Source organism: Pseudophryne corroboree, chromosome 8 (assembly GCF_028390025.1).
Source record: "Pseudophryne corroboree isolate aPseCor3 chromosome 8, aPseCor3.hap2, whole genome shotgun sequence".
NCBI classification, from domain to species: domain Eukaryota; kingdom Metazoa; phylum Chordata; class Amphibia; order Anura; family Myobatrachidae; genus Pseudophryne; species Pseudophryne corroboree.
Genome location: NC_086451.1, coordinates 215,661,488 through 215,678,173, shown reverse-complemented (window position 1 = coordinate 215,678,173; position 16,686 = coordinate 215,661,488).

Genomic DNA, 16,686 nt, shown 5'->3' with positions numbered 1-16,686 from the left:
CTGCTTTCACTAAGAAGGGTGCTAACCCGTCCAAGTGGTCTGAAGAAGCCATGCAAGCATTTCATCTTTTAAAACAAAGGTTCATCTCTGCGCCTGTTCTGAAACAGCCTGACATCGACTCTCCTTTCATCTTAGAGGTGGATGCCTCCTCCGTTGGAGTAGGAGCGGTGTTATCTCAGAGGGCTAAAGATGGCCATTTACACCCTCGCAGTTTCTTCTCCCGGAAGTTCTCCCCAGCTGAGCGCAACTATGCCATTGGCGACCAGGAGTTGCTAGCCATCAAGCTCGCTCTAGAAGAGTGGAGGTATCTGTTGGAGGGAGCTTCTCATTCAATCACCATACTTACAGACCACAAGAACCTTTTATATCTGAAAGGCGCACAATGTCTCAACCCTCGTCAGGCCAGATGGGCACTTTTCTTTTCCAGGTTCGACTTTAAACTCCAGTTCTGTCCGGGCTCTCAGAATCGCAAGGCCGATGCCCTTTCCCGCTCATGGGAGCAAGAAAATGAGTCAGAGTCTTCAGACAAGCATCCTATTATAAATCCGTTGGCATTCTCCACGGTAGGGATGGACTCTACGCCCCCATCAGGGAAAAGTTTTGTGAAACCGATGCTAAGGAAGAAGCTCATGCATTGGGCCCATGCTTCCCGTTTTGCCGGACATACAGGTATCCAAAAAACCCTGGAGTTTATCTCTAGGTCCTATTGGTGGCCAACTCTGAAAAAGGACGTCTTGGAGTTTATTGCATCTTGCCCAAAGTGTGCTCAACATAAGGTATCCCGCCAGTCGCCTGCGGGGCAACTGGTTCCACTATCTGTTCCCCGTCGACCTTGGACCCATTTGTCGATGGATTTTATTACAGATTTACCCATGTGCAACAAGTTCAATACCATCTGGGTGGTAGTTGACCGGTTCACCAAGATGGCACACTTCATTCCTCTCACCGGTCTTCCGTCAGCTTCCAAGTTGGCTCAAGTATTCATACAAGAGATCTTCCGACTCCACGGTCTTCCTGAAGAAATTATCTCAGATCGAGGAGTTCAATTTACAGCCAAATTCTGGCGAAGTTTATGTCAAGTCCTTCAAGTCAAGCTAAAGTTTTCCACGGCTTACCATCCTCAGACCAATGGTCAAACCGAGAGGGTGAATCAGGACTTGGAGGCCTTCCTCCGCATCTATGTGTCCTCCTCTCAAGATGACTGGGTTCAATTACTTCCCTGGGCCGAGTTCTGTCATAACAACCAGTATCATTCTTCATCTGCTTCAACACCATTCTTCACTAACTTTGGATTCCACCCTAAAGTCCCTGAGTTCCAACCGCTTCCAGCAACTTCTGTTCCCGCAGTGGATATCACCTTGCATCAGTTTGCCAATATCTGGAAGAGCGTACGATCAGCTCTGCTCAATTCATCGTTCGGGTACAAGAAGTTTGCGGATAAGAAGCGTCGAGCAGTTCCTGCTCTCAAGGTGGGTGATCGGGTATGGTTATCCACGAAGAATTTGAGGTTAAGAGTTCCCAGTATGAAGTTTGCACCTCGCTATATCGGTCCTTTTCAAGATTGAACAAGTCATCAATCCTGTTGCTTACAGACTTCAGTTGCCTCCCTTCTTAAAAATACCCAGGACATTCCATGTTTCCCTGTTGAAACCGCTGATCTTGAATCGGTTTCATTCCTCACTTCCTCCAACTCCGAAAGTCCAAACTCAACGAGGCGTTGAGTATGAAGTGGCCAAGATCCTGGACTCACGTCACCGTTACGGTCAACTACAGTATCTTATTGACTGGAAGGGTTATGGCCCTGAGGAACGTTCATGGACCAATGCTTCTGATGTCCATGCTCCTGCCTTGGTCCGGAGATTCCATTCCAAGTTTCCTCAAAAGCCAAAGAAGTGTCCTGGGGCCACTCCTAAAGGGGGGGGTGCTGTCACGATCCGGGTATCTGGACGCCATTTCTTACCCATCAGATGCCTCCTAAGGCTGGCTCAGCGCTCCAGGACCGGATCCCATCTGTTATCCTAATGTTCACATTCCTGCATCCTCTCCTGTCTCTCTGAGACGCTGTCACAGTAACGCCTTATTACATCTGGCATGGCGTCTCCCGCGGCCTCCGCCGCCGTCCCTGAGCTTCTGCATGCAGAGTGTCAGAGTGGCGATTACGTCAGCCGCGGCCTCCGCTGTGTCCGCGTGGTTGGATGTGCACTTGTCAGCCTGGCGTCTCCTGTCTCCAGTGGCCGGCGCCGCCATTACTGTTTTCATTACCACATGGATTACAAACCAAACTTCCCTCCAAGTGTCTGCATGGGCGCAGCCATCTTGGATTCTGTCAGCTGATCATTTCCTCCAATCTGTTGTCAGTATTGTTAATCTGCATAATTGCCTAGCCAATCCCTTCCTTGCTGCAGGTATAAATACACTGTGCCTGAGCAAGGAAGGCGTCAGTGCTTTGGTTGTCAAACCTAGTTCCTGTTTGTCTCTCTCCTGTGATTGTCTTCCAGGTTCCAGCTCCTGTCTCAAGACTTCCACCATAGAGACCCGCACCAGCATTCCACCTGCGGTGTAGCCTGACTCTCCAATCCATTGTGGATTCATCGGTTTCCAGCTACAACATTACCTGCTTCCAGCTCAGCTTCCAGCAGAGTACAGCTTCTCTTAAAGGGCCGGTGTCCTTTCTACACTTTACCACTCTCCACCGGTATTATTATTTCTCCGCTCTCAAGTTCTACATTTCAGTTCATATTTCATCGCTCCCAAGTTCATTTATTATTTAACTGGTTCCAGCCAGTATCCACTCCGTGCTAACAACAGTCTGGTTCCAGCCAGTATCCACAGCAGCCGTTTTATCTTCAGCAACCCAGCTTTTCCTGGAACACCAGCTGGTACAATCCTGGGTTATCTCCATTGCTACAGTCGGGCCTGGTAAGGACTTTCCATCTAGAAGATTATAAGAACTATCTCACACTACCAGTGCCCTGTGGCTCCTGCCATCCTGTAGTACCCAGGAACTGTATTTATTCTTTGCTGACTTTTACGTTTTCTTTTACTGCTGCTGTGTCGCGGAGTTGTCATAATAAACATCATTGACTTTTATCCAAGTTGTCGTGGTCACGCCTTCGGGCAGTTATTATTCATGTTACTTACATGTCCGGGGGTCTGATACAACCTCCCAGGTTCCGGTACATCTCAGCCCCTACAACTGAGGCTGCCTCCCGTCAGCTCAGGCCCTCAGTTGTGACACTGTTCTTCCCAGTTACGCTTTTACGCATGAGGAAATCTAAGTAGAGATGAGCGGGTTCGGTTCTCCGAGATCCGAACCCCCCCGAACTTCACCTATTTTACACGGGTACGAGGCATCCTCGGATCTTCCAGCCTTGCTCGGTTAACCCAAACGCGACCGAACGTCATCATCCCGCTGTCGGATTCTCGCGAGATTCGTATTCTATATAAAGAGCCGCGCGTCGCCGCCATTTTCACTCGTGCATTGGAGATTGAACGGAGAGGACGTGGCTGCGTTCTCTCCCTGAAAAGCTCCGTAATCTGTACTCGGTGTGCTGCAAATATCTGTGCTCAGTGTGCTGAAAATATCTACGTTCTCTGCCTGAAAACGCTCCATATCTGTGCTCAGTGTGCTGCAAATATCTGTGCTCAGTGTGCTGCATTGTGGGGACTGAGGACCACCAGTATATAATTATAGTAGTACAGTACAGTAGGCCATTGCTGTATCTTGCAGCTCTGTGTCAAGTATACTATCTCTGTGCTGCATTATTGTGAGCAGTATATAGTAGGACAGTGCAGCATTTTGGTGATCAGCAGTATACATATAGTACAGTACAGTAGGCCATTGCTGTATCTTGCAGCTCTGTGTCAAGTATACTATCTCTGTGCTGCATTATTGTGAGCAGTATATAGTAGTACAGTGCAGCATTTTGGTGACCAGCAGTATACATATAGTACAGTACAGTAGGCCATTGCTGTATCTTGCAGCTCTGTGTCACTTCTAGTATCCTGATCAGTGCTCAATATCCGCTGCATGGTTGTGACCAGTATGTATACTGTACTGTGCAAAGTGTGTTATACACCTGGTGATTTTATACATCCTGTAATCTGTATTGAGCGATGTGTGAGATACACCAGGGGATTATACACCCTGTATACTGTACTGTGCAACGTTTGTGATACACCTGGTGATTATACACCCTGTATACTGTACTGAGCGATGTGTGAGATACACTTTGGGATTATACACCCTATATACTGTACTGTGTGATGTGTGAGATACACCTGGGGATTATACACCCTATATACTGTACTGTGCGATGTGTGATACACCTGGTTATTAATTATACACCCTGTATACTGTACTGTGCGATGTGTGTTATACACCTGGTGATTATACATCCTGTAATCTGTACTGAGCGATGTGTGAGATACACCTGGGGATTATACACCCTATATAATGTGATGTGTGAGATACACCTGGGGATTATACACCCTATATTATTATTATTATCCTTTATTTATATGGCGCCACAAGGGTTCCGCAGCGCCCAATTACAGAGTACATAAATAAACAGGAAAACAGCAATTTACAGTTGATGACAGTATAGGACAAGTACAGGGTAAATAAACATGGTTACATCAGCAGATGACACTGGAATAAGTATCAGGTGGCAGAAGACTGCTGGATGTGGTACAGTTGAAGATTATTAAAGTAAGACAAAGGATAAGCACATGAGGGAAGAGGGCCCTGCTCGTGAGAGTTTACAATCTAAAGGGGAGGGGTAGACAGACATGGGTGACACAGATGGGGTTCATAGAGAACGTGGAACAGAGGGTTAGGATGAGATTTGGCTGGGTTTGGTGAAGAAGTGGACCCCCAGAAGGCACCAGTCAATACTTAACATTGCAACATTTTACTGGGCTATGCAGGAGAAAAATAAAAATAGGGGAAAAATAAAAATAAAAAAAAGAATCGATAACTTCTACCGCTTTCAAAAAGGTCAATGGAAGCTGAAATAATGGACAACTACCTCATGGAAGCCAGATACAGTATACCAAACAGTACTTAGTATACCAAACAGAGTTAGGTATGAGTGCTTATGAAATACAGTAACATTTTCTAGTGATGAGCGGATTCGGTTTTACTCGGTTTTACTCGGTTCTCAAAACTGAATCTTATTGGCTATCCAAAACACGTGACATCAGTGAGCCAATAAGATTCGGTTTTGAGAACCGAGTAAAACCGAATCCGCTCATCACTTATTTTTGTCATAATATTTCAGAAACTGCATGGCTGGTCTCTTGCACTGTTTTGCTCTAATACACCACCTGCTTTAGGATTTATATTCAAAAACATTGTCTCCATAATCCCAAAAACGTCAGTCTTCTTGGAAAGTGGTTTGTTCCTTTGTAAGGGAAAGAGAACAAACGTTCTCAAACAACGGTTTCTCAATTTCTTTTTCCTCTGGGAAGAGATTGTGGATTCGCAGGAATATCTGAGCATTTCTGTAATCAGAAAGCAGCGACTTTCTACAAATGTTCACATTAGATTACGTTTGGCAAAAAACAAAAAGTACAGAATCCCATTTAGGATGTCTTCACCAAATCATAGACATAAATATGGAAATCGTCATCAAACTTAATGAAGTACACAGATGGTTTAGCTTCAACTTGATGAATAACCATGCCAGTCCTTTTTGAGCCATCTTCTTTGGCATATTCCACTTGCTTGCCCACCAGGCTGTCCACAACCTCCCCTGGTTCTCTTTCAGCTGGAGGGGAATCATTTGAATCTGGCATGATCCGAAGATCTCCTTCTTTATAGTCATCTAAAAGTTGATACATATATAAGACTGGGTCCTTTTCATAGGTTATATAATAATAAAACTATGTGTTCATAATTGGTGCTCGTGCTAATACAATCCCTCGCCACTCATCCTTGGAACCATCCTCTGTTTCAAACATATGCTCCACTGCTTTACCAATCATTGTGTCAGCCAAATGGGCATCGCTGATTCGGGATGAGGCAACTCTGTCTGTGTCATAACTAAGGTTTTTGTGAACCCGGTGCTAGCGAAGTCTGCGCGGGCGACTGGAGGACTACACGAATACCACCACTGACCTGGTTTTGGAAGTGTTGTGGACTCGGGGTCTCTTCCGGTGACTGGGAAGAGGAACCGCGGCAGAGATGGCCGAATCCAGGTTCTCCTCATGCAGGATGAGGTCGGCAGACAGGAAGCACGTGTGGGCGCTGAAGGTCTCCTGAAAGACAGAACTGGAAAGGCGCTGATGAATCAGTGAAGAATAACAGGTACAACTGTGCTAAAGGGCACGGGGTGCTTGGGGACACTGAGGTGCTTGGAGACACTGAGGTGCTTGGAGACACTGAGGTGCTTGGAGACACTGAGGTACTTGGAGACACTGAGGTACGTAGAGGCACTGAGGTGCGTAGAGGCACTGAGGTGCGTAGAGGCACTGAGGTGCGTAGAGGCACTGAGGTGCGTAGAGACACTGAGGTGCGTGAAGACACTGGGGTGCGTAGAGACACTGGAGTGCGTAGAGACACTGGGGTGCTGAGGCACGGAGGCACGGAGGTGCTGGAAGCACGGAGGTACTGAGGCACGGAGGTGCGGAGGCACGGAGGTGCTGAGGCACGGAGATGCTGAGTCACGGAGATGCTGGAAGCACGGAGGCACGGAGGTGCTGGAAGCACGGAGGTACTGAGGCACGGAGGTGCTGAGGCACGGAGATGCTGAGTCACGGAGGTGCTGGAAGCACGGAGGCACGGAGGTGCTGGAAGCACGGAGGTACTGAGGCACGGAGGCACGGAGGTCCTGAGGCACGGAGGTACTGAGGTGCTGAGGCACGGAGATGCTGAGTCACGGAGGTGCTGGAAGCACGGAGGTGTTGGAAGCACGGAGGTACTGAGGCACGGAGGTGCTGAGGCACGGAGATGCTGAGTCACGGAGCTGCTGGAAGCACGGAGGCACGGAGGTGCTGGAAGCACGGAGGTACTGAGGCACAGAGGTGCTGAGTCACGGAGATGCTGGAAGCACGGAGGCACGGAGGTGTTGGAAGCACGGAAGTACTGAGCTCTGGAGATCCCAACTACAACAGTAGTAAAACTGAAACACGACAGCTGTGGTCTTCAGTGGAGAACATGGAATTCAGTACTGTGCCTTTAAGACGAAACATTGCAGCTGTGCCTTTACATTGAGACTCAGGGAAATGGTGAAATCAAATGGCAACACACAAGTAACCATACAGGAACAAGGGAACAGAGTTTCCACAGGAACTTAGGTACACACAAGGCTGTATGTGACACGAGGAACTGGCCCAGATTCCAACTCAGCCTCCTGATTTATACTTCCTGGTCCTTGATGATTGGTGGGCAGGATTAGGTGATGTCACTGTCATGTGACTACTCTAGCCAAGGCTGTGATGTAGAATGAGGCCTAGCAGGCCAAGAGAACACTGAAGCCTGGACTTCTGCAAAACACAGGATGCTTGCTTTTAGATTACTGAATTCAGCCTCACACAGGAGATCACCACAGGTGGAGCTGATTACCTCTCAGGCAGAGAACTCAGGAAACTCAGTGCTGACAAGCTGTTTAACTCCGTGAGTGAAAAGACACAGGATCCAGGACAGAAAGCAGGGGTAAGTCACCAAATATGAGAATTACAGTCAGGATTGTGACAGTCTGGTAGAACTTCAAGAGCAGACACCCTTTCATCCTTGTGAAGCTCAAGTCCATAGACACATCAAATCCATCATACTTTATAAGATAGAGGGAGGGATTCACTGGTACTTGATCCAGAACTGTTCCTTTCCACTTGGTTATTGGCCCACTGCCCTCTTTCCACCCATGCTGTATTCTACAGCCTACAATATTTTACCTTGGCTGGGAGATTGGTTTACTTGGTCCCATATTGTTTCGATGTTTCTTATGAGAAGTTCTTTTCTTCATCATATTTGCAGAAACACCTGCATGTGCTGAATCAGCTCTTGATCGCTAAGCGGCCGCCTTTCCAAATGGAGTCTTCATTCATCTGTGTATTAAAGGGCAGCAGGGCTGCCAAACTAGGGTGAAAAGTGTAGTCACTCCAAGTTTGTTGTAGTACTTCCAGTCAACATATAAAAGAACCCCTTCCTTTCCACCTTTCAGAATAACTCCGACCCTCAATTGCTCTGATCAGAAGTCACTTATCTGGGGCAGATAGGATGTGTTTCCCTCCACTCCCCCTCCAGGTGATGGCTGCGGCACAGTGCTCCCCTGCGGCCAGTTGCCCCAATCCTCCTCCCTCCTTTGTCAGACTCCGTCACCACCACTGTGTGCTGCTATGGAAGAGCAGCTCCCGCCTCACTCCCCCTGAACTTCCAAGCCCTCCGCTCAGACACTCCAGCGCTCGTTCCCTTCCCTCACCCCCTCCCTCTCCACACACTGCCAGATTTGGAGCTGGCTGCTACTATACAGCCGCCTGTCACTCTGCTGCCAGGAGCAGGCCTCGCCTTCCTGACAAATACTGATCCCACCAGAGCTGCATACTGTATACTGTACTGTGCGACGTGTGTTATACACCTGGTGATTATACATCCTGTAATCTGTACTGAGCGATGTGTGAGATACACCTGGTAATATCTGTACTCAGTGTGCTGCATTGTGGGGACCACCAGTATATAATATAGTAGTACAGTTTAGTAGGCCATTGCTGTATCTTGCAGCTCTGTGTCACTTCTAGTATCCTGATCAGTGCTTAATATCTGTGCTCAGTGTCAGTGCTGCATTGTGGTGACCAGTATACTACAGTACAACAGTCCAGTTCTGTTCTCGCTGCTCAGTGTCAGTTCTCCGTAGTATCATCAGTGATCAGTATAATCAGTTCTCAGTATAATCAGTGCGCTGTTAGACGTGTGCCCGTTTTCCGCCATTTAGTGCAGTGGGATTTAGACAATTGATGAAGTTATTGTGTCCCCGGTACAAAATCCCATCTAGATTCCACTTCACTAGGCAGGCGATAGTGAGATTTTACCAATTAATATCAGTGATTCATAATTATTAATTACAGTGATCTTGCCAAATAATTCCAGTGATTTGGACCAATAATACTATTGATTAGAATGAATAATTCCAGTGATTTTGTCATTTGCTTCCAGTGATTTGGACCAATAATACCATTGATTAGAACAAATAATTCCTGTGATATTGAGGTGTTTGTGTCGCTTAGCTTAGCTTAGCCGTCCAGCGACCACAGTGCACCTCTTTTTCTCTTTTCTTTGCATCATGTGATGTTTGGGGCCAATTTTTTTAAGTGCCATCCTGTCTGACACTGCAGTGCCACTCCTAGATGGGCCAGGTGTTTGTGCCGCCCTCTTGGGTCGCTTAGCTTAGTCATCCAGTGACCTTGGTGCAAATTTTAGGACTAAAAATAGTATTGTGAGGTGTGAGGTGTTCAGAATAGACTGGAAATGAGTGGAAATTGTGGTTATTGAGGTTAATAATACTATAGGATCAAAATTACCCCCAAATTCTATGATTTAAGCTGTTTTTGAGGGGTTTTTGAAAAAAAACACCCGAATCTGACAAAAAAATTTCAGGGAGGTTTTGCAAAAACGCGTCCGAGTCCGAATCCAAAACATGGCCGCTGAACCGAATCCAAAACACAAAACCCGAAAAATTTCCGGTGCACATCTCTAAATCTAAGAGTCTCCAACAAGGTCTACAGGCCTCTGTATGAAAGGACCTCGCTTCAGGACAAGATTTAATTTGAGCCTTAGTGGAGTGCTAGCTTCAAAAGCCCAATCTTCTCGCACTTCTGATCCAGGGAAGTATCCCTCCGCAGTTTGTTCCTCGGTCCTTTCTGATGAAGGAGATTCAAATTGCATCAATGATGGATGGTCTACCTGTTCTGAAGATGAAGATCAGGAAGACTTCTAAGAAATCCAGCTTAGATTTTGTTTTTCCTGGTTTCTACTTTTTGTATTTTGTGTGCAAGTTATTCTTCAAGTTTCTACGGGGGTGTCCGGAGTCCACCCATAAAGGGAGGGGTACTGTCACGATCCTGAATAAAATCATATCATTTGGTTACTTACCTCTGCTATCTGTCCTGCAACCTTCATGTTTTCTGCTGGCTGGGATAAACAGCTCACCAGTATCATGAGTTCTCTGTGTGCTGAGCTCACTGTCTGCTAACGAGTGCAGCTGTAGTGATTAATCTTCTGGGTGAATTCAGAACTCAGTAAGTCTCTGCATGGTGTGCCTGTATAGCAATCATTAAGGATTCTCATGCATCCACTTCTGTGCCAGTGTCCACAGGTCTAGTGGTTACCTACCAGATATACCTTCCTGTGTTCTCGGGACCCGTGGCCATTATTTCCTGTCTATGCACACACCACGCCGGAGTTCCCTCCAAAATCAGCTATGGACGTCACCATGACAGTTCCTGGTCAGGTGACCTTCCAGGGTCCAATCCGGATTCACTTCTCCATCATGTGAGCCGCTCATCCACTCAGCTGTAAGCACTAGGTATAAGTTCCAGGTCTCAAGCACTAGCAAGCTGTCCGTGCTTTGGTGTCTCTCAGCCTGGAGTGAGCTCCAGAATCTCCTGCTGGTAATAGACTCTGTGCAAGTTACCATCCCCCGCACTGCCTGACTCCCTGGATGATTTAAAGGGCCATCGCTGCCAGTACATCCTGGCATCTCTAAACTCACTGGAAGTCCTCCAGTAAACCAGAGGGACAGTCCTATATCCCTAGCTGCCTTAGAGACTTTGCTGGTTCTTGCCAGCTTCCAGTTCTCCGCTGCGCAAGGTAGCGCACCATAGTTTCCGGAAAACCTGCCACTGCTGTCTACAACATTGCAGTATCCATTGTGCAGAACTACCGCATCACAGCTACTGGGAAACCAGCAGCGCCGACACTGCACTGCACAGCATACGGAATCGCCATTGCGCTACCTCAGCTGCCCAGCATTTGGAAACCTGTGTTGCCGACATCCTTGGCTCCGTCCACAAGTATTGCTGACGTCCTCAGCTTCTGCTACAAACATTGCCGACGTCCTCGGCTCCATCCACAAGTATTGCTGACGTCCTCAGCTTCTGCTACAAACATTGCCAACGTCCTCGGCTCCATCCACAAGTATTGCTGACATCCTCAGCTTCGATTTCAAGTATTGCTGACATCCTCAGCTTCTGTTTCACGCTTTGCCGACGACTTCGGCTTTGTGTTCAAGTATCACTGACATCCTCAGCTTCATCTTCAAGTACTGCTGTTGTCCTCAGCCTCGTCGACAGCCATCACACTGGTTCCAGCCAGTGATCCTCCCAGCATTCCGTCAACTCGCCAGTTCTCACGTAACTCTCCATTAGGTGACTACCCAGCTACTCATTGCACTGGTGGCTTCCACCACTAGTGTTCCAGTACCCATAGCTGGTCACCTTCCCTCATAGAGTACACTGCCTGACTGCCACGTCTGGATGAGCGGATCGTTCATTAAGCCAGCCCGAATCTGCTCACTGCGCTGAAGACCAAACCCAGTGTCCAGTACTAGTCCTTGTTCACAATAACCTCAGCCCTGACAAATGTTATTAGAGGAAATGTGTGTATTTGACTTTGTTACAAGCGAATGCTTTAGATTGATTTAAAGTGGCCTAGTGCATTTATTAGTTGCTCAGTTTGAATAGTATTTCTCATAGTTGCCTAATTTTGAAATAGCATTTCAGGGAGATTGTGACAGGAACACCTACTGTATCAGGTGTGGTGGCTTCAGAGGTGGGGCTGCAACACAGTCCAAAATTGTTGTATTTGTTTTTACTGTGTACTGTACGCTCTGTACCCCAGTGCGCGTGCGGAAAAGTGGTCTGACACCACACAGTGTGAGCCGAGCTGCCAGTTAAAAAAAGAAAAAAATATATTGTATAATTTTGACATCTGGGGGTATATTTACTAAGCTCCCGATTTTGGTTGATTTTGTGTTTTTTGTTCAAAGTGTCATCTCAGGAATTTACTGAACTAAAATCTCGCCAGTGATGAGGGCATTCGTATTTTTTTTGAAGGCAGAGAAAAAAAATACGAATGAATACACCATCGGTCAAACACGCCTGTTATTTTATACAACTCGGTAATTTACTAAAAATTCGTATTCTCAATCACTGCCATCAAAAGCCAAACACTGCCGTGAAAAAGTACAAATCGTAAAAAAAAGCAGTTTTCAAATAGACCTGCTTTGTTTCCCCGTATTGTGAAAGGCATGCACGGATCTGTGAGATCCGTGCATGTTTATCTGTGGGAAGGGGTGTGAAAGGGTTAAAAATCCCAAATTGTTTTTGTGTGGGGTCCCCCCTCCTAAGCATAACCAGCCTCGGGCTCTTTGAGCCGGTCCTGGTTATAAAAATACAGGGGAAAAAATGACTGGGGTCCCCCCATATTTAAACAACCAGCACCAGGCTCTGCGCCTGGTCCTGGTGCAAAAAATACGGGGGACAAAAAACGTAGGGGTCCCCCATATTTTTAACACCAGCACCAGGCTCCACTAGTCAGAGAGATAATGCCACAGCCGGGGTACACTTTTATATTGGTCCCTGCGGCCCTAGCATTACATCCCCAACTAGTCACCCCTGGCCGGGGTACCTTGTGGGTGACCCCAATTAACTCGCGGTTAACCGCAGACCACAAAGTTCCCACCATTGGTTATAATGGAGTGCCGCTACGCTACATTGTAACCAGTGCGTTCCTCCTGATTGACAAGGCAGGAGCACACAGCCAATCAGGAGAGTGCCATGACGTGGCGCTCCCTGATTGGCTGGCGGGACCCTCTTTGATAGGAGCCACGGGGGGGTCCCGCCAGTCGGGGAAAGGGGTTCCATGTGTAAACATGGGACCCCTTTCAGTTCGTGGTTCGGGTATTTCGTTTTATTATTTTAACAAGTACATGGATTACAAGGAGAAAGAAGAGGATTGTTTGTAAGTACATATTTTATTTACAGGTACCCCATGGATTCTACTGGAGAAGAGGACCGAGGGGCTCCGTGTCAACATAGGTAAGTATGTGTGTATGTAAGTGTGCATGTATGTATGTAAATTAAACTTGTACTGTCATGGTGTGTGAGTTTTGTTTTTATTTGGGTATTTTTTTTTGTAGTAGAACTACAGGTACCAGCGGGCCCGTTTTACCCCCGCATGCTGGTACTTGTGGTTCTCCAAGTACCAGCTTGCGAGGGAGGCTTGCTGGGACTTGTAGTTCTGCTACAAAAAAACAATATTCTTTTTTTACACAAAAGGCTATCAGCCTCCCATCCACCGCCCACGGATGGGGGGGAAAGCCTCGGGCTTCACCCCTGGTCCTTAGGTGGCTGGAGGGGGGGAACCCTTGATTTAAGGGGTCCCCACTCCTCCAGGGTACCCCGGCCAGGGGTGACTAGTTGGGGATGTAATGCAAGGGCCGCAGGGACCAATATAAAAGTGTCCCCCGGCTGTGGCATTATCTCTGACTAGTGGAGCCCGGTGTTGGTGTTAAAAATACGGGGGACCCCTATGTTTTTTGTCCCCCGTATTTTTTGCACCAGGACCAGGCACAGAGCCTGGTGCTGGTTGTTTAAATATGGGGGGACCCCAGTCATTTTTTCCCCTGTATTTTTACAACCAGGACCAGCTCAAAGAGCCCGAGGCTGGTTATACATAGGAGGGGGGACCCCACGCAATTTATTTTTTTAACTCTTTCTTCACTTCTCATAATATACACAATGAAGCCCTGCACGGATCTCACAGATCCGGCCGGGATTCATTTTGTTTTGTCAGGCAGTGTTTTACGAATCACTCCCGTAAAACACTGCCCGACATTACGAATGACATCGACATTGGAAAATACGAAAATGCAGAATACGACAGCATAGTAAATTACACGTAAAAAAAAACAAAAAGTTGCAAATTCTCACTACCGATGTCATTCGTGTTTAATCTACCACCAAATCCCGACAATTACGAACATTAGTAAATATACCCCCTGGTCGTGTCTAAAAGAATTGCCTAAAATTAGTGACACCTCTACCGTAGCTCCATCTGATACAGTCACCACCCATACAATGGTGGAGGATTATTTTCATGACACCATACAAAGACATGTCACAGAGTCAGTTTGACTACTGGAAAGAATGAAAAAGCAATCTGGAGGCCCTTGTACAAACTGGCTTTGCATGACTTAAGCTGCCCACCCTCTAGTGTTTAATCAGAAAGAGTTTTCAGCATAGCTAGGAACCTTATCAGTAATCGGTGAACTTCCTCAAAATGTGGAAAGGATGATCATCAAAATGAAGTACATTTTCCACGAGGAAGACCTTTACCAACAATTACATCAAAGTACAGAGACTTCTGTAATGGTGGATTCCAGTGGGGATGAATTGATATTGTGTGAGGATCATGTATACACTGATAAGGGTGAAGATGAGGATGGTAGTGATGATGACATCTTGCCACTGTAGATTAGCATAGCTGCTTTAGGCCCATTGGTAGCTTGTTTTGTGGGGTCGGAAACAAACCAAGCACTTCAGCTACAAAAAGTGCTTGTTAACCTATGTCCTTTTTAATATATATCATATGGATTGGTGGGAGAGGCCAAGGACAATTCCATCTTGCACCAATATTCATTTCTGCCACTGCTGTGTGGTAATGTTTCATAGATATGCTATCAACTGCCGTGTGTTTGAGCCGCTACTTTATCAGTTAGTAACCAGCCAGCTCGCTACAGTCTTTGGCCTAAATCGGATATAAACAATATTGTGAGCTGTGATCTGTTCAAAATTGGCTGGGAATTATTGTTATTGAGATTATTAATACTATAGGAACAAAAAAATGACAAAACTACTGCATGTGATTTTAGCTTTTTTTTTGTCAATTTATGGAAAAATCCAAAAGCAGTCACGGCTGAAATCCAGAACCAAATCCAAAACAAAAACTGGACAATGAATAAGAACCAAAACCAGCAAAAATGGTCCGGCGCACATCTCTAGTACTATGTGTTGTTTTTTTGCTATGAACCTCCTACAGTTCATAAAATACATGCTTTACTTTACGTCAGTTTGCATGTGAGTTAGTATACTTGACACAGGCTGGTACCTTACTTCCCTAGTTCCATTCAGGCCAGGGTACCACTCAGACACAACTGAAATTGAGCCTTGGAACTTTTCCCTGGGAATCATCACAGGACAATCCTTACTGTCACCTGCCCTGAATGCAATTTCAATCAGCATTCACCCCTACTATACTGATGCTTGCTTATCTCAGAAATCCTTAATTACCTGTAGTTGTTAATCCGTTGGGAAAATATTTAATTACACCAATTATAATTCACTGTAGGGTTTCCAGGACTTCAAATATTTACATTTAAGTGGGTTTCTGCTATTGAGTTCCAAATTAAAGAGAAGATGCTCTTAAAACTTGAGGTTTATCTACATTCCATAAAGTACGTGATTTTCATTGCAAGGTACAACAAAACCAATAAAGTATTAAACAGAAACTGTAGTACCATCCTTATTTTTACATATATTCGTACATGTTTTTATATAATAGAAAATATTCTTAGCCTGTAAGGATGTTGATGCATTTATTTTTGTACATAGCTACAAAAGAAAATACAAAAAAGGTAAAAGTACAGTAAAAACTCAAAAATATTCCTGAGTTGAGCACAAAATGCCTAATTCAGAGCTGATCGCTGTAAAGGCAGCGATCGCAGCCTGAAGCCCATTGTCTTGTGCGCATGCAAAGCAGCCGCACTGCGCGTGCGCACACAGTGAGATGCAAAAGCATCTCACTGGTGCGATCACCTCTGGCTGGTTGACAGACAGAGTCGGTTGCGGGGCGGGAGGTGTTCGAACAGCGTTTAAGGCGCGGTCCGGACAAATGCAGGAGTGTCTGGACCATTGCTGGGGCAGCCGCTGTGACCCAAAACATGGCGGGTAGCTGTCTGCCATCACAGCTACCCGCCAGGGGGTTAGGGCTTGACATGCGGGGTGGACTAGCCCTGTGCTGGGCGTCCCTCCTCATGTCAGAGATTGTGATCGTAGCTGTGCTATTTTTAGCACATCTACTATCAGCTCTAAATCACCCCCAATATGTGATAGAGCTTGCATATTTGCAGAAATATATCAAGCAGGATGTTATCAAATCAAAACTTCTCATCGTTTTTTCACAGCTTACAAACCGCAGGATTTTTTAAGAAAAATCACCGGAAACTCACTGCAAAATCACCATTTTCAAATCCATCACACTGCAAATCTTTATCACGATTTTTTACATGTAAATAATACATACTACAATCCACTAGATATATTAAACTGTGGTTTAAGCTATCTTACCCATTTATGCTGTATTAAATATAAATAATAAAACAAAAAGAGTGTTTTTAACTCCCCTTTCCAAATCCATCACCTTCACTAACAGGCCTCTCTACTTAGCACGGGTCCTCTAAGAGAAGGTGGCCTCTCATTCGTCAGAAAACTTAGCTGTCATCAAGTAGGTGATCATCTGGACGTTAATGGGCTGATTTACCAACGAGTTTCATCATACTTAATGAGTATTAATTAAAACTGGTTTCGTATAATAATGGTGCTGCAGACAATCAGCTCTCAACTGTCTCTTTTCATACACATGAGATTTAGAAGCTGATTTGTTGGAGCACCATTTATCATGCATAATGA